Here is a 14,679-nt window from a genome sequence, read left to right on the forward strand (position 1 = left end):
GTGAATATGACACATGTTCCTGTTTCTAGAACATACGTGTAGATGATGAGCACATCTCCCCTACTCTGCCATCACAGGTGCTTGCTCTAACTTGTAACTGTTATATGTGGTTGCGTGTTCCGTATGATGTCTAGTTTGTATTGCTTCTGATTTTGTTGAATTGCATCTGCGTAGCTTACAACTTATACCTGCAACGATCACTTACCCATAAGACACATTTAACTTGGGAGTGTGATGTAGGTTGCATCTTGCATTGTCTTCTAGCTTGTACTGATTCTAATTTCTTGAAATGGCACTTACGACGAGACACTTTTTAACTGATAGAGTGATATTGGTTGCATGTTCATATGGTGCCTAGCTTTCATTTCTTCTAATTTTGTTGAAATGCCTTCTGCTTACTGTTTTTCATACATATTCCATCCTCCTATCGTACGTCTGAATATGCAATGCTATATTTTTTTGTATATATTCCATCCTCCTATCCCGCGCTTGCCTTACATCAAAGTAGTGTTCGTCTGTATCATGCATCAACCAGTTATGCAGAGCTAATTTTATTCATCTTCTTTTGGTTTTGACTTCATAAGGCAATATCAGAAAATAGGAAGGAAAAGAGTAAGTTAGGGGATGTTGGTGGTCCTCTGGACCGACGCAAACAGAGACTCTCTAGATTTGCCACTGCTACTGCTAATGAAGTTGAAGTCCCAAGTCTACATGATGAGTTCATCTCCCGTACTCCACCATCGCAGGTGCTTGCTCTAAGTTGACAGTGTGATAATTGGTTTCATGTTGCATATGTTGTCTAGCCTGTATTTCTTCTATTTTGATTAAATTGCACCTGCTGAGTTTATACGTTATACATGTGCATATGACATGCCTTTCTGTGTCTAGAATACACTGCATCTATCAATCATACCATGTTCTTACATCAAAGTACTGATGTTGTGTATCCCGCATCAGTCACTCATGATTGGACGCTTTTAACATGGAAGTTTGATAGTGGTTGCATCTTGCATTGATTTCTATGTTGTACTGCTTCTAATTTTTTGAAATGCCACTTATGACAAGACACTTTTAACTTGGCAGAGTGATATTTGTTGCATCTTTCATATGGTGTCTAGCTTGCATTGCTTTTATTTTCTTGAAAATCCTTCTTCTTAGTTTACACATCATAGCTGTGAATATGTCACGCCGTCCTATTTTTCTTACATATTCCATCCTCATACGGTTGTCTTACATCAAAGTATTGCTTGTCTGTATCATGCATCACTGAGTTCTGAAGAGTGATTTTATTCTTTTGTGTTGTGGGTATGGCTTGACATGGCAAAGTCAAAAAAGAGCAAGGAAAAGAATATAGTAGGGAATGGTGTTACTCGTCGGGTGAAACGGAAAAGGATCTGCCCTCAAGATTCTGCTGGTACTTATAGTGCAGTAGAAGGTCCAAGTCCACCGGCTAAATCTACAAACACAGTATCACCTACTCCACCAGCTGCAGGATCCGCTTCAACTGTACCAGCATCTCAACGAGTTACTCGTTCGTTTGCTCCGGAATTGGCCAGTTCCCAAGCTGCCTTCACACCTAACACTACTTCCAAAGCACTGCTGACACAACAGGAGTTGGCAAGATCAGATACCTCATGAGCATCAACACCAAGACGGTACCTGACCGAGTCAAGTTGCAGTTGCATGCTCCTTTATATGTACTCACATAGCTTGATCTGCACTAACACTTTCCATATTCGTTGTTGAACTAGCACCACGGCGCAAGCGGAAACAGACATCAGGGATAATGCTTGACAGATTAACAAAATCTAAAGGAGGAGGAATGGAGATCCATTTTGAGGCAGGTTTAAAAAGGCCACGTGATGCTACAAAGTCAGCCAAGTTAGTATCAGAGGCAGCCGTTGCCGTTAGGTGTCATGCATGTATCCTCCCAACGTGGATCCAGTACAGGATTGAGAAATACAATACCCAGTTTAGCACCTTCCTTGACCATTTATCCGTAAGTAATGTTATTCATCGCAATTTGTAATATTGTCTTGCTCTGTGCCATACTTTCTAGCTTCCTCCTAATAAGACTCGCATTCTTTTTTCAACAGATGAGGTTAAAGTTGGATCCGAAAGATGATGCAACTAAACAAGCATGCACTCATGTTTTTCAGTCTGCTCTGCGACAGTATCAGTACCACCTTAGAAAATCTCACTTTGAAGGCAAGGCTAACAATGAAATCGCCCAAAGATCTCCAGTGGAATATATTACAGATGAAGACTGGACATCCCTTGTTAAACACTGGTCTGATCCAAAGTATCAGGTAGGGTATATGTATTTGATCAGACCACATATTGAACTTGTATTTATGTATGTGCCTTACAAGTGTATCTTCTTCTAGGCTAACTGTTTGAAGAACAATACCAACCATTCTAAAGTGAAATTCCAACAGACAACAGGATCTCGTAGCTATATTGCACACTGCGAGGCTCTTGTAAATAGCTACTAGTTCCTTCTTTTTTCTGTGCCATATTATCGTATCTATATTGACTTGTTCCAAATACAGAGGAAAACCCGTACGGACCAAAAAGAACCTGAACCAAATGCAGTGCAAATCTTCAAGGATTGCCGCACCAGCAAGATGAAGGGCATGAGCACACCGGTTCAAGCCGCTATTGTAAGTCCTTACTCCTCCTGCCTTTGAAATGATTGGTACCGTGATGTGTTCATTTAACTGCTTGGTTTGCAGCCAATGTCAGTTACTCTGTTCACTTTTATACACAGATGTCTTAACGTATCATTTCACCTTACATGGTTTAAAAGAGATAAAGGATATTCTTTTGGTCTTGATCTGTAATCTAGTTGTGATGTTCACGTGCGCACACAATGATACGATAGCTTGTTTGTTTTATATCTGTTTGCCCATGATATGAATGATGTCATACTATGTTCATCCTACTTTAAACCATGTCTCTTTATCCTTAGATGTCAACCAATGTGAGGAAATAGACAATACAATAGGCATGCTACATGGACATATGTTCCGAAAGTGATTTTATTATGTAGTTGGCACTACAATACATGCTCATGTATTACAGTAGTTCACCAAAATAAGTTATATATAAACATGAAACCTACTTTGTTTGTTTTTGTCTCATTAGTAACTTATCTGGTAATCTAATCTACAAGTTCAAACTTTCAGCAAGCTATGGAACAAATGATTGAACAGCCACAACCACCTCAAGGTGACGAGGCTACCACAGGCACAACGCCACCTCTTGCTGCAGTGCGTCAGTATCTCTCCACTAACAATGCAAAAAGCACCTTCCTGCATAATTCTGGGTTGGTTGTCAAGGTAACCTCGTCCAAATCGCCTACTGAACAAAATCTTCCGGCTAGACAGTATATCTGTGCTCCAGACACAAGTCCAATCCCTAATGGACGTTGTTTCGGAAACAAGAATAGTGGTTGACAAATGTCGTGAAGATATGAATGGTTTTGAAACCAGACTATCAGACATTTGCTTCGTTGTTCAAGAGCAATGGCAGAAAAAAGGGGAAGATCGTGATGCTCCATCAGATTCTACATCCTGAAAGGTCAAATGATATGTGCTTCTATACATCTGATGGTGCTTTTATCTGCAAGGACTGTAAACTTTATGCCAACAGGCCTTTTGTTGTATGGTTGGAATTTATTTTGTTGTGATACAGCATTTATGATGCTGCCAAAGGTTGCAGTAATTACGACGCTATTTTTGTATAGTGTAGGTTTATCTTAGTAATGTATTCGGCCGAAAGCTTCGTAGGAGCCCAACATGCCAACATTCGTCGGGCCCATTCCAATTGGGCTAAAAATGATTATGGGCCGAAATTTGCATGTAGCCCACTAAAAATATCTGGGCCTAAATCATCATAAGCTTTCATATTTTTCTGGTAGGCATGTACCCATAGTGGGCCTTTAACAGGCCTAAAGATAATTTGGGCCCTCAATAATAATAGGCCGTTTACAGGTGTAAATATCTCGAGCCCATAAAAACATGGGCCTTTAGTAGGCCGAAAGTGAGATTGGGCCCTGATTGTGCCAAATAACCCACTGGTCTTAGCAGGCCAAAATGGTGGCCCATTTACAACGCGGATCGTCCATAGACCGAAATTCAGACGGGCCGTAATGCGCCGACCGACTACACGGGCCTTTAACAGGCCGGAAGTTCGGTCGGGCTTGATTAATGTCGTTTTTATATGGGCCATTAGTAGGCCCGATGTGACCTTGGGCCACATATGGCCCATGGATTTCGTCCGACGTTAACAGGCCGAAAGTCACAACAGGCTGAAAGTGGCCCAAATCTATAGTGGGCCTCTAACGGGCCGAATGTCAGACATGGCCGAATATGACCCAAATCCTTCACGGTCGTTTATGGGACGAAAGTTTCAATGGCCTATAAATGGGCCCAAATGAAGCAGGACCTTTAACAGGCCGGAAACACACCGGGCCATAATTTGGCCCAAATACTTAGCGGACTGTTAACGGGCCATAAGTGACCATGGGCCGCGATGATGACAAGTTTAGGACGGGCCGTTGACGGGCCGATTTGACACTAGCCGTACGGGCCTTAACTGAGAATGTTTGGCCTTTAGCTGGGCCGGCCCATTATGGTCTTCAAAATCTTGTGGGCCTTTAGCTAGGCCAGCCGATTATAGTCCACTAAATCTTGTGGGCCTTTAGTTGGGCCGGCCCATTTAATCTTTATGGGTCACTTTTGGGCCGGTCCATGTGTGAACATATCATAGGCGCATCTCGCCCATTGGATGAGTGACACCTGTGCCAACGCGGAGCTGACACGTGGTTCCGTCAGCCAATCAGAATTTTACATGTGGAAAATCGGCATTGATCGTGGCTGTTAGCGGGTTATCGGATCCAAAACCGGACCCGATAGCTTAACAGCGACCCGTTACGGCGGATGCCACATGTCGGTCACCCTTGACGAGAGCACTTCTGTGACGCGCGATTTATTGTCATGGAAGTGGACACTTCCGTGATGGTAATTTTGGTAATGTCATGGAACACTTCTACGACAGCACAGGTATGACTATCTTGATTCTGTCATAAAATCATCATGGATGTACATGCATGACAGAAAACGTGACCTACTGTGACAAACACGTATTATCACGAAAGTGTATATTTTTGTAGTGCCCCCATCTAGACATACTTTCGATCCTATAAGTGGTATCAGAGCTTTGGTCTCCATTAGCCTTGATTTCCATAGCTTTGGTGATCATAGCCTTGGTTTCACAAACTAGGAGAGTATGGCATCTAGCGAGGGTAACTATCATCATAGAGGTCCTTATTTTGATGGTACAAACTTTGCTAGTTGGAAGCATAAGATGAAAATGCATATTTTTGGTCATAACCTCGCCGTTTGGGCTATTGTGCGTGTTGGCTTGCAAGGTGAATTCTTTGAAGATGGTAGAGAACCGGATCGTGAAGCGACCGTGGAAGAATTGAAGATGTTGCAATACAATGCTCAAGCTTGTGATATTATCTTCAATGGATTAGCCCCGAAGAATTCAGCAAAATCAGCCGCCTTGAGAATGCAAAGGAAATTTGGGATACTTTGGTTGATATGCACAAAGGTACCGAGTCCGTCAAGGAATCCAAGTTGGATGTGCTTCAAAGTCAACTTGACAAGTTCAAGATGAAGGATGGTGAAGGAGTTGCCGAAATGTACTCTAGGATTGCTCTCATCACAAATGAGATTGTCGGCTTGGGAGCCTCCGTCGTGATGTGGAGTTGAACCAAGAAGTTTTTAAGGGCAAGGATATTGCCTACTTTGTGAAGATCTACCCGAGTGAGGCAAGTCCTTCATGCGCGATCGCCATGGTGGGATAGACAAGGTTGCTTCTTCGTGGGCCCTTCATGGGTGGAGCCCTCCATGGACTCGCGCAGCTGTTACCCTTCGTGGGTTGAAGTCTCCATCAACATGGACGTACGATGGCACCACCTATCAGAACCACGCCAAAAAATCTCCGTGTCTCCATTGCGTTTGCCTTCTCCAAACCCTTCCCTTTACCTTCGTATGCAATGTTTTACATTCCGCTGCTATAATCTTAGAATTGCATGTGTAGGGTGATTGCTTGCCTTGTCATAATTGCTAAAATTTGCCCACAACTAAAGTTGGGAAAAGGATAGATTTTTAATTGGTCAAGTAGTCTAATCACCCCCCCCCTCTAATCATACTTTCGATCCTACATCATTCAACACCGACGGTACAATATTGAAGTCTTCCTCAAGAGGACGATGGTTGGGCGGGAAATTATCCATAGCCACTGGCCTAAAGTTGCAAGGACATTCAACATCACTGAAGGCTCAATATTCTCCTTCCGCTTCTGCAGTTTCCCAGATGATATTCATATGTCTATTTACCGTGTATGATGCTACTTTCGAAAGGTTTTCGATGTTGCATGTGAAACTTGGTGATGATGTGTAATGGCGTAGCTAGCTATATCCCTATATGGTGTAATTGAGTGCTGAAGCTATCTGTTGTAATTCGATTATGAAATCTTGGTTGCAATTATACGGATATGAAATATATGGTGTGTTTTATAAGAAATGTCAATTTGATTACTACATGGATTATCAATAATAGGCCAATTACCCTGCTTATTGGGGTTTTCTATTGCAGACGGTTTGTCTGACAACACCGTGGGTGATGAACTCAAACAACCTACACGGTTTCTAGAAAGTAGGCGTGTTGGATCAATTAACAATCACACACGGCTTCCGCGAGAGAACTGTTTGTGTTAGGCCACCTTGCACAAACGTTTCCACATAAAAAATTGTGTGTGATATACATACGAACGGAAACATTTTTCTGGGATTCACTGTGTAGGATGTACATACGAACAGAAATGATTGGGCCTGTATAATTTTCTCGGATGCCTCGTTCGGTCGCACACGAGCTCATTTTGCCCCGTGTGTGTGACCGGAGGGCCTATCCCCGATGGTTTCTGGGTCGTTTGGGAAGGACCCCCCCCCCCTATCACACACAGAGAATAGGCGACGGTTTAAAACTCCGTCATGAAAAGGGGGTAAAAACCGTTTGTATAGGACGTCTTTGCACTAGTGTATGGTCATTGTTCACATCATTACACATGGTTCTGTTTTTGACAGATTCTGTTTTCGTTGCATAGTTTGCTTGTTTTGATGAATCTATGGATTATATCAGGGGTATAAGTCATGGAGAAGTTAGAATACAGTAGGTATTATGCAATAATAAAATATGTATCTATTCATAACAGTACCTAAAGTTTATGATTTGCTTGTTATACTAACGGATCTCACGCGGTTTCTGTTGAGTTTTGTGTGCTGAAGTTTTCAAGATATGAGTGAGACCACAATGGATGAAGGAATAAGGAGCGGAAGGACCCTAAGATCGGGGATGCCCAAGGCACCCCAAGGTAGTATTCAAGGAAGAGCCAAGCATCTAAGCTTGGGTATGCCCCGGATGGCATCCCCTCTTTCGTCCACAAACCATCGATAAATTACTTGGAGCTATATTTTTATTCATCACATGATATGAGTTTTGCTTGGAGCGTCGTGTATTATAGTGGTCTTTGCTTTGTTTTCTTTTTAGTTTGACACAATCATCTTTTGATGGACACACCTTTTGAGAGGGACACGCATTTATTCGTGATTTGTTAGAATACTCTATGTGCTTCACTTATATCTTTTGAGCTAGGCAGTTGCTCTAGTGCTTCACTTATATCTTTTAGAGCATGGCGGTGGTTATATTTTAAAGAAATAGTTGCACTCTCATGCTTCACTTATATCTTTTTGAGAGTCTAATAAATAGTGAAGGCAATATGCACGGGTTATGAAATTGGTCCTAATATGATAGGTATTCAAGAGGGATATAATAAAAACTTTCATGTAGATCACTGAATATGAGAAGTTTGATTACTTGCAATATTTTTGCGATATTAAGATGGTAATATGTGGGAGGTACTAGTGAATGATTGTGGTCTAGTAAGAATATTGGTGTTAAGGTTTATGATTCCCGAAGCATGCATGTACAGTCTCTAATTATGCTAAGAAGTTGGAGCATGATTTATTATTGATTGTCTTCCTTATGAGTGGTGGTCGGGGACGAGAGATGGTATTTTACTACCAATCTATCCCCCTAGGGGCATGCGTAGTAGTACTTTGCTTCGAGGGCTAATAAACTTTCGCAATAAGTATGTGAGTTCTCTATGACTAATGTGAGTCCATGGATTATACACACTGTCACCTTTCCGCAATTTGCTATCCTCTTCAATACCGTGCATTACCCTTTCTCACCTTCAAAGTCGGTGCAAACTTCACCGGTGCACCAAATCCCATGATATGATATGCTCTATCACACATAAGCCTCCTTATATCTTCCTCAAAACAACCACCAACCTACCTATTATGGCATTTTCATGGCCATTCCTAGATATATTGCCATGCAACTTCCACCGATCCTATTATATGACACACACCTTCATTTTCATATTGCTTTGCATGATCGTATAGCTAACATAGTATTTGTGGCTCACCCACCATTCATCATTTTTTATACATGTTACGCTAGCATCATTGCACATCCTGATACACTGCCAGAGGCATTCATATAGAGTCATATGTTTCAGTTCTATCGAGTTAATATCTAGTTGTAAGTAAATAGAAGTGTGATGATTATCATTACTAGAGCATTGTCCCAGCGAGAAATAAAAAAGAGGCCAAAAGGAGCCCAACAAAAGAAAAGAGAGAAAAAGAGAGAAGAGGCAAAGTTACTATCCTTTACCACACTTGTGCTTCAAAGTAGCACCATGTTTTTCATATAGAGTCTCCTATGTTGTCACTTTCATATACTAGTGGGAATTTTTCATTATAGAACTTGGCCTGTATATTCTGATGATGGGCTTCCTCAAATGCCCGAGATCTTCATGAGCAAGCAAGTTGGATTCGCACCCACTTAGTTTTCAGTTTGAGCTTTCATACACTTATAGCTCTTGGTGCATCAATTGCATGGCAATACCTACTCCTCGCATTGGCATCAATTGATGGGCATCTCCATAGCCGTTGATTAGCCGCGTCAATGTGAGACTATCTTCCTTTTTTGACTTCCCCTTATTAATCTCTGTCACCACATTCTATTCCACACATAGTGCTATGTCCATGGCTTGCGCTCATGTATTGCGTGGGGGTTGAAAAAGCTGAAGCGCGTTAAAAAGTATGAACCAATTGCTCGTCTTGTCATCGGGGTTGTGCATGATAAATACTTTGTGTTAAGAAGATGGAGCATGACAAGACTATATGATTTTTTTAGGGATAACGTTCTTTAGCATTTTTATTTTGAAAGACATGATTGTTTGTTAGTATGCCTGAGTATTAATGTCTTTATATCAAACTGTTTTGACTATTGCTTTGAATCATTCGGATCTTAATATTCATACAATAAAAGAAAGATTACATGATGAACATGTTAGGTAGCATTCACATCAAAAAAATTGTTTTATCATTTACCAACTCGAACACGAGCAGGAATTGAGCTTGGGGATGCTTGATACGTCTCCAATGTATCTATAATTTTTGAATGTTCCATGCTATTATAGTATCAATCTTGGATGTTTATATGTAATTTTATATCATTTTCTTTGACTAACCTATTAAACTAGTGTCCAGTGCCAGTTGTTGTTTTTTTGCTTGTTTTTGGCTTTTCAGAAAATCAATATCAAACGGAGTCCAAACGGAGAAAAATCTTTGGATTAATTTTTTTGGACCAGAAGGGACCCACGGAGGTTGGGGAGAAGACCAGAAGGGCCACGAGGAGTGACAAGCTCGCTAGGTGCGCCCCTGGGGGTGCCCCCAAGCTTGTGGGCCCCTCATGGCACCTCTTGACCTAATTTCACCTAGATAAATTCCCAAATATTCCCAATATACCAGAGAGCCACCTGAAACACTTCTTTCGCCGGTGCAAGCTTCTGTTCTTCTGTTGTAACATCCCAATTTTCCTAAATTAGGATGTTATTAGATCATTCATATCCATATCATATTTTTATTGCATTATTTGTCTTTCTGCAATATTCGAATCATTATGCAACTAAAGGCAATTTGTTGGAATGGAGATAACATGACTTCTCCCCTGTTTTAAAATGTTCATAATGTGCAGAATATTATTTCCAGTTCGTTTGATACGTTCTGGTAATTTTTGTGTGTTATTTTACTGTTTGTGTGGCCTTTTGCATCAAAATGAATTTCTAAAATTGGATAATATTGGAACTAGTGTTCCTGTAGTTTATAGCTATAGGGCTATTTTTACTGTGTGTCTAGGTATTTTTATTTAGATTTTATATTGTGTATGTTATTTTGTTTATTTTGTTTTCTACTGCTGTCTTTATTTAAAAAATAGAAAACCACAGCGCAGCGCACCGCGCGGCCCAGCAACCGCGGCCCAGCCAACTGCCAGCCCCGCAGCCCGCTCGCTCGCAGTCGTTGCCGAAGCGGTATGCCCGCACCTGACCCGCATCGCTCACCCGCGCCCGATCCACCTCGCCCCAGCCGCTGACCAGCGGGCCCCGCACCCATCCCCTTCCTCCGGTCGGACCGCACGCGCCCCGCACGCCCAGCCGAGGCCGAGCCGGATCGACCTCGCGCTCCTGGTCCATCCCGTGTCCACCAGAGACACCGCACGTGAGGCAAAGCCCTAGGGGAGACCCCGCAACCCCTTCCCGACCCCTGTTGCTGCCGACGCTTTGCCCGAGCTCGTTTTGGATCTCGGGAGAAGCTCCGCCGACCGCCGCCGTTCGCCGAACGTTTGCGCCGCCGTAAGAGCATCTCCAGCCACACCGCCTGCTCCACTCGATTCCCCGCTCGAAGCCTCCCTCGTCTGACGTCTTTGTGTTGCTGAAAACGCAGCAGAGGGAGAGGAACACGCCGGCCGACTTCACGGGATCTCGCCAGAGTTCGCGACACCGCCGTCTATAGAGGACGCCCCCATCGCCGTACTCACCACCACCACCTCCGCCACTCAACGCTGCACCCGTCCGTCCCTTCGTCTTCGCCGGAGCACCGCCGGAGAAGCGCCGCCGCCGACGCCCGAGACCGCCGCCGCCGTCCTCTGCTTCTGGTGAGCACACGCGCCCAGCCAATCACGGGCTGACACGTGGCAGTTCGCTACAGGAACAGCACATGAGTTCGCTACAGTGCCCAGGAGATTTCTGTTTCTTTTTGTTTTTCACAGATTTTCATCCAAAATTCAACTAGCTATATCTTTTAGTCTATAGCTCCAATTTAGGTAATTCTTTTTCCTGTGCACTCACAAAAATCAGCACATTATCACCGTACCAACTTTGCACATGTTTGCACTATTCAAATTTGAATTCGTTTGAATTTGAATCAAATCTTCCAGAGGCCATAACTCTCAAACCGTTTGTCGGTTTTAAGTGATTCTTTTTGCGTTGTGACCGTAGTGCTTTTTAGGTGCTCTTATGCTGCTATTGTTGAATTTCAAAATTGGTTTTCTTGCTGTTGGTTTTATTTTGGTTCTATTCGTGTTCCGATGATTGATTTGTTGAATGGTGTGAAACGTGTAGATTGTCCAGAGTGCGACGCGAGCTATTGTCAGGAGTGTGACTTTCTGAACCAGAACCAAGGCAAGTTACATGTTGATCATCCTTTACCTATTGTTTTCTGTGCATGTAGTTATATCACACTATGAATATATGCATGTATAGGATTATTATATTATTTTGCTATGCTGTTGAGCTATCTTCCCGTGTTTTGCAAATCGTGGTGATTGTAGTTTGCTATGCTTTGTAGACGGGGGTGGTTCGTGTATTCATTGAGCTTATGTGAGGATTATAAATATAACAAATTGAGTAGTAATTAAGGACTTAATTCACCTCTGGGCGGAATTGGTATTGAAGGGTGGTTTCAAGAACATCATGGTTTATACCCTCTGAATGTAAGTGGATGGCCGCCCAGGCTCAAAAAGATCAGACAGACTTAGTGACTAGTAGCTTCCATGCGCAACCACTAGCTAAATGGGCTCTGGCTTAGTTGAGTAGGTTGTGGGATCCTCGCCCAGGTAAGCTAGCAGATGTAGATATGAGTAGGTGTACCGGCTGCCGGGGGTGGAGGTGACTGCTTCTGAAAGACTTCGTCTCAATCTTTAGGTTGAGTCTAGTGGGTAAAGTGTGCAAAACTCTGCAGAGTATTAAAACTAATCATGATTAGCCGTGCCCCCGGTTATGGGTAAATTTGAGCGACTATGCCATTACAGTTGTTGGATGATCTTGACAGATGTGACACTTAATAAATTTGTAGGGCAACTTAATAAAGGGTAGGTTGGAGTTGATTTTTTTGCCAACTCAACCTTGCGTATATAATTGCAGTACTAAAAGAACTAAATAAAAAATTGACTATTAGGTAGTTATGAGGAAAAAATCAGCTTTCTGCAAAAATAAACTCTCAAGCCTTCCTTTTGATATACTATGCATATACATGTAGGTCTGCTTTATTATTACTCCTGTGTAACTTGCCAATACATTCAAAGTATTGACCTATATGGCTGCAACGTCTCATGTTGCAGGATATTCAGACGAAGAGTAAGGTACCGTTAGGGTGGCAAGTCTGCACTCAGCATCGCTAGTGGGCTACGATGGGACTCATCATTATTTTCTGCTACTTTCCGCTGTTTGATTGAATAAAGCTAGCCAAGTGCTATGCAGAATGTTTTATTTTATATACTCTGGATCATACGTTGTAATAAAGGATGCACTTGCTATTCTGGTATTCATCTATACTGTGTGTGCTAGCGAGTTCGATCCAGGGACTAGCACGGTAAGCACAGAGACTCAAATCCTTCGAGGTTTGGTCGTTACAGATGGCATCAGAGCAGTGTGTTGGCTGTAGGATGTGACCCTAGAAAATGGATTAGAAAAGCCATAGGAGTGAAAATTATTTTATAGAACTAGCTATACTTCTTACTGTTTATTAGTTAACCCCCTCAAGTATGTTGACCAGTTAAGTAGGAATTAGTGCTGAGACCATCATTCATGTTTGTTTTATATTGCCATGTTATCGTGTTAGCGTATCTGATTATGTCCACTTTTGTGGTATGAAGATACTAGATTGTTTGCTTGATTGGTATTTGTTTGTTAAATTGCTTAGTGTCGAAATTATTCGACTATATATATAATATTATCATATTGTTTGTTGTTTGTTTGTTTGTTGGTGTTATTCGTTGTTGTGTTTTGTTGGCTTGATCATATTATGCATATGGGTAGAATATATTTATATATACATAGCATTTGGCCCTATTATATCTAGAACTCTTCTATGCTTGCCCACCAGATGCCGCCGAGGCGTGATAATAGGCGTAATGCTGCAGGAGGAGACAACAATGGCAATGATGTACCGCCATACATGCAGCAGTTGCTTCAGGGACAAGCTCAGTTGATCCAGTTGCTTGTCCAGAACACACATATGCTTACCAGGTTCTTGAGGTTGAATCCTCAGAGGTTATCCAGTTCCCCTGAACCTATTGTGGCTGATGACTGGCTCCGTGCAGTCAATAGGAACCTGGAGACGGTTGGATGCATAGATGCAGAGAGGGTGAGGTTTGCCTCACATTTGTTGGAGGGTCCTGTTGCAGCTTGGTGGGACAACTACTTGGTCACTTATCCCATTGCTACTATCACATGGCCTCAGTTTCAGGATGCTTTTCGTGCTGCACATGTGTCTGCTAGTGCTATGAGTCTGAAAAAGAAGTAGTTTCGCAGTTTGCGCCAGGGAGGTCGCACAGTTAATGCGTATGTGGAGGAATTTAATAATCTTGCACGTTATGCTCCTAATGATGTTAACACTGATGCAGCTAGGCAGGAGAAATTCTTGGAGGGCCTTAATGATGAGTTGAGCCTTCAGTTGACAGTGGCCACTTTTAGGAATTGTCAGGACCTGATTGATAAGGCTATTGTGCTGGAGGGAAAGCAACATGCCATAGAGAATCACAAGAGGAAGTACAACAACAATAACAGGTATAATTCAGGACCACGGCAGAAGCCACGCACTTCATATCATGGTAATGGACATAATCATCATGGAGGTAATGGGCATCATAATCACCATGGAGGGAATGGCCACAACCATAATGGCCACCATCATCACAATGGGCACAAGAGTAAAAATGGCAATGGTAGAGGTAATGGTAATGGTAATGGAGGGAATAATAACCAGAGCCACCAGAGTATGCCTGTGCATAGGGATATTAGTCAGGTTCAGTGCTACAAGTGTAGGCAGATGGGCCACTACTCCTATGCTTGTCCAGAGAGCAAGAACGGTAATGGGAATGCAGGAGTGAGCAAGCCAAACCCCATCCAAAGGGGTCATGTCAACCATGTTAATGTGGAGGAGTTCTACAATGAACCTGATGCAGTGATTGGTAAGTTTTTGATCAAGTCAATACATGCGCTTGTTCTTTTTGATTCTGGTGCATCACATTCATTTATATCACGGGTATTTGTGGATAAACATAAGCTGCCTACCAGAGTACTTAAGTCACCTATTCTAGTAAGTTCTCCGGGAGCTGAGATGGCAGCAAGTTTGGGTTGTTTTCAGATGCCTTTGTCTATTGGGAAGCATGTTTTTCCTACAGATTTGATTATATTGAA

General features: G+C 42.4%; 1 long non-coding RNA gene across 1 annotated transcript; it reads left to right on the forward strand.

The window, feature by feature from the left end:
- The first annotated feature begins 10,643 nt into the window (after window positions 1–10,643).
- On the forward strand, window positions 10,644–11,661 carry LOC123124657 (uncharacterized). Its single transcript, XR_006461181.1, has 3 exons — window positions 10,644–10,833; window positions 10,925–11,135; window positions 11,602–11,661. It is a non-coding gene; the product is annotated as an uncharacterized lncRNA (long non-coding RNA).
- Window positions 11,662–14,679: the final 3,018 nt, after the last annotated feature.

This window comes from Triticum aestivum, chromosome 5D, assembly GCF_018294505.1.
Source record: "Triticum aestivum cultivar Chinese Spring chromosome 5D, IWGSC CS RefSeq v2.1, whole genome shotgun sequence".
Lineage (NCBI taxonomy): Eukaryota > Viridiplantae > Streptophyta > Magnoliopsida > Poales > Poaceae > Triticum > Triticum aestivum.